Source organism: Castanea sativa, chromosome 1 (assembly GCF_040712315.1).
Source record: "Castanea sativa cultivar Marrone di Chiusa Pesio chromosome 1, ASM4071231v1".
NCBI lineage: Eukaryota > Viridiplantae > Streptophyta > Magnoliopsida > Fagales > Fagaceae > Castanea > Castanea sativa.
The window spans coordinates 87933056-87940057 of NC_134013.1; the positions used below are offsets into that span (position 1 = coordinate 87933056).

Below are 7002 nucleotides of genomic sequence, written 5' to 3' on the forward strand. Positions count from 1 at the left end.
CGTGTTTCGGGTTTGTCTCAACTCTTTTTTCCACATTTTTCCGTTGTTAACATATTTCTGCCACGCTGAAGTTGGTCCTAACAAGGAACTTCAATCCGCAAAGTAAGGCATGCAAGATAGCCTTGTCTCAACAACACTACACTATTTTCCGCAACAAAATCGACTTGGAATTCCGTATATTGTCATTGAAGATGAAGTCAGGCTCAGCCAACCCATTTTGACTAGTAATCGAGCAAAACCCATTGAACTGATCTTATATATAGTCACTTCCACAAATCACTGCTGCTACACAGCATTCACACTCTCATAGATAAGAAAAATGAAGCTCTTTTCTCTGATACTGTTTTTCTTGGCTTTCTTCTTGCTTGGAACCTCAGCAGACGATGTTACCAGCGTAATCAACTCGGCTCTTTTTGACAGAATGCTTAAACATCGAAACGATGCAGGATGTAAAGGCAAAGGATTCTACACTTACAATGCTTTCGTTGATGCTGCCAAATCTTTCAATGGCTTTGGCACAACTGGTGATATTACTACACGTAAAAGGGAGCTTGCGGCTTTCTTGGGTCAAACCTCTCATGAGACCACTGGTTAGTTAATTACTTATGCTCTGTTTAGTTTGCTGTAAAATGTTATAAGGGAAATATTTTCAAAATTTTACCATTTTTGTTTCCTTGTAAAACTAGGCCAAATATGTCATTATTAATATAGTGTTTTTAAGTGTGTGCTTGGTTCAACTTGTTGGATATTAGCTTAATTTCAATCACAAAGGATAATTATATTTTGTGTAGGAGGGTGGCCAACTGCACCAGATGGCCCATATGCATGAGGCTATTGCTTTATTACCGAAATTAACAAGCAAGCCTATTGCACTCCTTCAAAAGAATGGCCCTGTGCTCCTGGTAAACAATATTATGGTCGAGGACCTATCCAACTCACTCAGTAAGTCTTTCAAATCATCAGTTAGTTCTTCACACAACACATAGATCGTGATCATGATATTATGATTCCCTTTGTTGGAATATGATATATTCAATAATTGTTCAAAGCAAATAACAAAAATTTAAAGCTGTATTCTGTGTAAGGTTCGTTAGTTTATCAGACTTTTGACTTTTGACTTTGATTGTTTTCTTATTGTCAGCAACTACAATTATGGGCCAGCAGGAAAAGCCATTGGAGCTGCTCTTCTAAATAATCCAGATATTGTAGCCACAAACCCCACCATATCATTCAAGACAGCCATATGGTTTTGGATGACTCCACAAGGAAGCAAACCATCTAGCCACGATGTCATCATTGGAAAATGGAAACCATCTGCAGCTGACACTGCAGCTGGCCGAGTCCCAGGTTATGGTGTAATCACCAACATTATCAATGGTGGACTCGAATGTGGTCGTGGCCCGGATAGTAGGGTGGCTGATAGGATTGGGTTCTATAAGAGGTACTCTGACATATTGGGAGTTAGCTATGGGGCAAATCTAGATTGCTATAATCAAAAGCCTTTTGCCTAAACAGCTCTAGTCCAACGCCAAAAAAATGTTTAGCCAAGTGCACTAAGGACATGATATAAATGTATGAATGGGAGATTTCTTTTTCAATGAGAAATCTCTAAGGTAATGGATAAATAAAGAGGAATTTAATAAATTTGAGTACTGGTAATTCATTACTTTGTTGGCTTATATAATTCACACTCTTTAGATCTAAAAAATTAAATTTTAACTGTAATAAATTTTTCAATGAAATTGAAAGGTTTGTTTTCAAAGGAGAAATATTTTTAACTAGTCATACAAACCTAAGACCTATATTCATGCATTCAAATTACCTAAATAAGGATCATACTCATCCAGATCAATCCAAGATATGAGAGTATAAATGTCACCTTTTTTTAATGAGCCTACTCTAGGCTTAGGTCACTTAGAACAATCGGTAAGTTCCCCATTTATAAAAGACCCCAAAATTGTATTTGAATAATTGTTTTAAAAAATAAATTAAATTAAATTATTTAAAAAAAAACCACATAGATGGGATATGTACTCATTCAAGCATTTTCAAGAAGGCACCCAAGATTGTGAGTCAATATATCTACTGGTCACCAAATGGCTCATTGCCCACACAGCAAGCTAGCCCATTAGCCAACACATCGTAGCCCAGTTCAATAACTCAAATTCATAACAAAAATATATGAGGGGAGTATGAGGGATTGATCTTTAGACATTATAAATGAATCTTTTAATAGAACTCCCCTAACTACTAAAATACTTAAAGTGATTGTATTAAACTTAGTTTACTAAATATATATTTTTTTACTATTCTAGCAACTTTGAACTAACCATCTAAAGCCTTAAAAAAACAAAAACGAAAAAAAAGTTTCTATCAATAACAAAAAAAAAAAAAAAAAATTAAATAGATTTGACCATAAAAAACTGAATAAGTATATATTTTATCATCATTTTGTTTATAAAAATTAAATTGATTCTTTCCTTATAAAAATCTAGTCACTATCTTGTGTGTTGCACTAAATAGTTAAATAAAATTTTATATATATATATATATATATATATATATATATATATATATATAATTTATTTATTTATCTTGTTTGTTTGAAGGTATAATCAAACTCATGCAATTTATTTAAAAGTAACGACATTAAAACAAATGAGTAACTGCCTTAAAAATTACATTTAGTATAATTAATTATTTATAGCCTTTATATTTAGAAAGACTTTTCCTTAAATTTAACTAGCTTGAAGTATACCAAAATGCTACATTAATGTTACTCAACTGGAGCATAAAAATAATAAATGATATGCTTAAGATTTTAGATATTAATTACGAGTCTGATATATATATATATATATATATATATATATATATATATATATATATATATATTAATAAATTTGGATTTAAAATAGGTTCTCTCAGCCCAAACTTATTTTTTCCTATTGGGTAAGTGCACAAAAATGGACCCAACAAGACCCAGTAGGATCGAATAGTATCAAAGTGGACCGAGTTGGACTAAAGCGAACAAAATAGGACCAAATAGACTAAATTGGCTTAATAGAGCCAAAGTGGACATAATGGACTAAAGTGGATTGAATAGGACCAACTTGGACTGAGTAGGACCAAAGTAAACCGAATAAGACTAAAATGGACTGACTGGAACCTAATGGACCGAATAGGACTAAAGTAGACTGAATATGACTGAAGTGGAATGACTAGAACCAAATTGGACAAAATAGACTGAATAGGATGGAAACGGACCGAATTGGACCTGTGTGGACCGAATAGGACTAAAGTAGGCTGAATAGGACCAATATGGACCGAATGGACAGAATTGGACCAAATTGGAAGGAATAGACCGAAATTCCAGGCTGATGTGGCTCAAGGAAATTAACAACAATAAATGTTATTCTTAAGTTTTTTGATATATTAGTCGCTAACCCGTGCGAGGCACTGAATAATTAGTAAATGTTAAATATCTTCACTTTTTTTCCCAAAAAAAAAAAATCTTCACTTTGTTCAATGCTAGTCGAGTCATGATGGTCGCATTTCCCATTCGAAGCGGGAACAGAAAGAGACATCAAGTTCGGATAACAATTAGTTAAAAGCGAAAAATAATAATAATCAATAATTTTAGTTCAAAATAAAGTTTGAAAATAGATATAAAAAAATTAATCATATATACAACTTCTATAGATGAACTTTTATCTTTGAAGACCCACAATATCAAACCTTCCCAAATCCGCAAGCTGCCAAAAATCCATAGTAAATGAGAAAGATCACACTTTGATGAAAATGGAAAATGGAGACCATCCGCTGCTGACCCTTCGAACTGCCAAAAATATTTCATGTGACTTCTTATTTAATCTTACCATAGAGTATTGGTACAATGATTATACTTATGACTCTATGAAAATCATGTGATTATCTCTCAAATAAATAAACGACAATCATGTGAATTGGGATATATAATAATGTGCTTAAATTTGAATGTTTAGGTAATTTATGGTTTTGTGTGTGCTGTGTATTCAAAAGTTATGCCCGTTTAGATATACACCACTGTAAGTTTCTTTAAAAAAAAACATTCTCCCCTCTCCCCTCTCCCTGTGTGTGTGTTAAAAATATTTAGTATTCTTAAAAAAAAAAAAGGGGGTAATTTATGGTTTCAAGTAGGACTGTCCAGAGACTCGGTCAACCCAACCCACCCGCCGCTGCCGATCGAACCCGACCCGCCGCCAACCAAACCAACTTCGCCGGCAGTCGGCGACAGGTTTATTCCTCCAAAACCCAAGCTTTCCAGGTTGGGTGTCGGTTTTCCTTCCTCCAAAATCCAATCAACCCGATCCGAACAACCCACAAAATTTTCGACGATATTTGGTAGATCCGGCGAGATCTATACCATTTTCGTCAAGATCTCAGCGAGATTTCGTCGGATCTAGCCCAGATCTTGCCGAAAATGGCCTAGACTAGGCTGGATCTGGGGAGACATAAAAGATTTTGGGCATTTTTCTCTATTTTTATGCCGAATTCTCGTTGTTATCCAGATTTTCGACCCCGACCGACTCGCCTGGATCGTGTTGAAGTTTCAACCTGTCTGATCCGATCATCCTCTCGGTCGGCGGCGGGTTGAGATTCCGTCCACCCAATCTGATCGAGTCGGTTGTGGGTTAAGCACAAACTCAACCTGAACCGAACCGTGGACAGCCCTAATTTTAAGGCTCTCTCTCTCTCTCTCTCTCTCTCTCTCTCTCTCTCTCTCTCTCTCTCTCTCTCTCTCTCTCTCTCTCTCTCTCTCTCTCTCTCTCAGCAATCAAAGTGAATAATTTAGACAACAACATAAAATCACACACTTTGGTTAAGCTGGTTGCATTGCTTAAAAGTTCTACAACAATTCTTTAAGCATTATAAGGACTTAATTGAGAATGCATAAAACTTAAAGGACTGAAATGACAAAACCTAAACTTAAAGGACTAAAATGAAAAATGATGAAACTTAGAAGGTGAGTTTTGCATTTTGGCCTATTATATTTGTTTCAACATATAAAGCATGGTAAAAAAATGGAAGAAGAAAATTAAGGAATAATATTGCTCTTTTTTTTTTAGGGTAAACCTAAACCAGGATCATATTATTGCAAGAAAACATTTATGGTAAAAGAATTATTCCTGATATAGATTTCCCATATATTCAAATTATTCCAAATTTTAATCCCATTTAGAATTTGGCCATCCATGTTATCATTAGTTCCCCCAAATCTTGCACTCTAGCATTAATTTTAAAACGCTCATAATTATTGGATTTAATTTATCTTATTATTGTCAATCACTAAATTAGTAAAATAGCCCCCAAAAAAAATTCCTAATCATAGTTAGGCATTAAAAAAAATTATTTTTTTGAAATTAATGGTAGTAATTGTATTAATGGGAACAAGTATAAACATAGTGTATACAAAGCTAGGTCTAGCTTACCTCTAGTAAAAATTTAACTTGAGATCTCCTTTTTAAAAAAAATAAAAGCTGCCACATTACCTGCTAATAAACATACTGTGGAGATTAAAACTTAATGCCACCAGCCACCTCATTAAACTTCAAGCAAAAATTAACAAAACTCGCCCACAAAATATAGTTGAAACATATTTGATCGAGTAGGACCAAAGTGGACCGAATAAGGTTGAAGTGGCCCGAATAGAAGCTAATGGACCGAATAGGACCAAAGTAGACTAAATATGACTGAAGTTGACCAACTAGAACCAAATTGGGTAAAATGGACTGAATAGGATGGAGACGGACCAAATAGGATCGATGTGGACCGAATAGGACCAAAGTGGACTGTATAGGACCAATGAAACAATCAAAGACAGTATCATAGTTCTGAAATAGATTTATTTCATAGTTTAGTAATTAAAGGTGTCTTGTCATTTAAAATTTGAAATGACATAAGACTTTGTACACTATTATATCCAAAAATTAACTAAAATTTTAGATTCCTTTTTACTTAAAATAGAGAGGGATTAAAAACCTCTTTGCGGTATTAGGATCCTGTCCATTTGTATATAATATTACGTCATTGAATAACACATTATATGCTATTAAATTCAAAACAAAAAAGTTCTAACCATAAAATGAAGAACTAATTTATAATTTAAAAGACTTACTATGTGAGTTGGATAGATTCTTAGCCACAATATTGTTTGCCAAGAGGGAATTGAGAATCTTTTGGAGTACAATATTGTTTTCCTGTAATAAAGAAGTAGCCCCATGCATATGAGCTACCGGGTGCATTTGCCCACCCTCCTAGAAAAATAATAATCATCTTTTGCAATAAAAATCAAGGTAACCTAACAAATTAAAAAGGGAGTTAAAGATATTGGTTTAGGAAGTAGGAATTATTTTAAGAAATTTTTTATGGGAAAAAAAAAACAATTAATTGTTTTGACGGCTTTCTATATTTCTCTGAAGAGTTGTATCAAAATTTTTCTAAAAAAGACTTATTAACAATTGTTATAAGAATACCCGTTAGCAGGACCTAATTAAGAAAATGAACAAGTGCTTATGATTATGTTGGTTACTCAGATTTAGTGTCCAAGACTACAAGCCCACTAAGAAGCTAAATTAGATTATATTTTGTGGCAAATATCCTTCTAATCGAACTAGAGTTTGATGCCAGGCTTTTTTAGATTTTCAATACACTCTAATTTCATATAAATTATCCTTCAAAATTATACTCAAATTTTGGATCAATTATATTTATATTCAAATTCATCTATGTAAACTTAGCAAATATAAAAACACTTAACATGAATTTATTATTATACTTTTGCGTAATTGGATGGTGTGGCACCACAACTAAGTACTGTGGAAATGGTTGCCAGAGACAATGTAAGCCAAAAACTACACCTTCCAAACCAACCTTAACCCCTAGAGGTGGTGGTGGTGGTGGTGTTGGCAGCCTCATTAGCCTCTCTATATTCAACCAACTGCATGCTTAAACATCGCAAAG

General features: G+C 33.8%; 1 pseudogene; it reads left to right on the plus strand.

The window, feature by feature from the left end:
* Window positions 1–268: 268 nt before the first annotated feature.
* On the plus strand, window positions 269–1666 carry LOC142618352 (basic endochitinase C-like; annotated as a pseudogene).
* The last annotated feature ends 5336 nt before the right edge of the window (window positions 1667–7002 follow it).